Raw genomic sequence first — 2,617 nt, forward strand, 5'->3', positions numbered from 1 at the left:
TGTGTGGGTGTGCTTATGTGGGTATGTTTATGTGTGTACAGGGCCGGTTCTAGACATTGTGGAGCTCAGGGCGAAACTTCCCAGTTGTGCCCCCCCCCGCCCCCGATATCCAAAAAAAGAAAGACAGAAAGAACTTTTTTTAGATAACATATCATTATACCACACGCAGTAATGCCCTGTATAACACATTATACCACACGCAGTAATGCCCTGTATAACACATTATGTCACACACAGTAATGCCCTGTATAACACATTATGTCACACACAGTAATGCCCTGTATAACACATTATACCACACACAGTAATGCCCTGTATAACACATTATGTCACACACAGTAATGCCCTGTATAACACATTATACCACACGCAGTAATGCCCTGTATAACACATTATACCACACGCAGTAATGCCCTGTATAACACATTATGTCACACACAGTAATGCCCTGTATAACACATTATGTCACACACAGTAATGCCCTGTATAACACATTATACCACACACAGTAATGCCCTGTATAACACATTGTCACACGCAGTAATGCCCTTTATAACCCATTATGTCACACACAGTAATGCCCTGTATAACACATTATGCCACACGCAGTAATGCCCTGTATATCACATTATACCACACGCAGTAATGCCCTTTATAACACATTATGCCACACACAGTAATGCCCTTTATAACACATTATACCACACGCAGTAATGCCCTGTATAACACATTATGTCACACACAGTAATGCCCTGTATAACACATTATGTCACACACAGTAATGCCCTGTATAACACATTATACCACACGCAGTAATGCCCTGTATAACACATTATGCCACACGCAGTAATGCCCTGTATAACACATTATACCACACGCAGTAATGCCCTGTATAACACATTATGTCACACGCAGTAATGCCCTTTATAACACATTATGTCACACACAGTAATGCCCTGTATAACACATTATGCCACACGCAGTAATGCCCTGTATAACACATTATACCACACGCAGTAATGCCCTGTATAACACATTATACCACACGCAGTAATGCCCTTTATAACACATTATGCCACACACAGTAATGCCCTTTATAACACATTATGCCACACGCAGTAATGCCCTGTATAACACATTATGCCACACGCAGTAATGCCCTGTATAACACATTATACCACACGCAGTAATGCCCTGTATAACACATTGTCACACGCAGTAATGCCCTTTATAACACATTATGTCACACACAGTAATGCCCTGTATAACACATTATACCACACGCAGTAATGCCCTGTATAACACATTATGCCACACGCAGTAATGCCATGTATAACACATTATGCCACACGCAGTAATGCCCTGTATAACACATTATACCACACGCAGTAATGCCCTGTATAACACATTATACCACACGCAGTAATGCCCTTTATAACACATTATGCCACACGCAGTAATGCCCTTTATAACACATTATGCCACACGCAGTAATGCCCTTTATAACACATTATGCCACACGCAGTAATGCCCTTTATAACACATTATGCCACACGCAGTAATGCCCTTTATAACACATTATGCCACACGCAGTAATGCCCTGTATAACACATTATGCCACACGCAGTAATGCCCTGTATAACACATTATGCCACACGCAGTAATGCCCTGTATAACACATTATGCCACACGCAGTAATGCCCTTTATAACACATTATGCCACACGCAGTAATGCCCTTTATAACACATTATGCCACACGCAGTAATGCCCTTTATAACACATTATGCCACACGCAGTAATGCCCTTTATAACACATTATGCCACACGCAGTAATGCCCTTTATAACACATTATGCCACACGCAGTAATGTCCTTTATAACACATTATGCCACACGCAGTAATGCCCTTTATAACACATTATGCCACACGCAGTAATGCCCTTTATAACACATTATGTCACACGCAGTAATGCCCTGTATAACACATTATGTCACACGCAGTAATGCCCTGTATAACACATTATACCACACGCAGTAATGCCCTGTATAACACATTATGCCACACGCAGTAATGCCCTTTATAACACATTATGCCACACGCAGTAATGCCCTTTATAACACATTATGCCACACGCAGTAATGCCCTTTATAACACATTATGCCACATGCAGTAATGCCCTGTATAACACATTATGCCACACGCAGTAATGCCCTGTATAACACATTATGCCACACGCAGTAATGCCCTTTATAACACATTATGCCACACGCAGTAATGCCCTTTATAACACATTATGCCACACGCAGTAATGCCCTTTATAACACATTATGCCACACGCAGTAATGCCCTTTATAACACATTATGCCACACGCAGTAATGCCCTTTATAACACATTATGCCACACGCAGTAATGTCCTTTATAACACATTATGCCACACGCAGTAATGCCCTTTATAACACATCATGCCACACGCAGTAATGCCCTTTATAACACATTATGTCACACGCAGTAATGCCCTGTATAACACATTATGTCACACGCAGTAATGCCCTGTATAACACATTATACCACACGCAGTAATGCCCTGTATAACACATTATGCCACACGCAGTAAT

This window comes from Taudactylus pleione, unplaced genomic scaffold, assembly GCF_031769625.1.
Source record: "Taudactylus pleione unplaced genomic scaffold, aTauple2 ptg002403l, whole genome shotgun sequence".
NCBI lineage: Eukaryota > Metazoa > Chordata > Amphibia > Anura > Myobatrachidae > Taudactylus > Taudactylus pleione.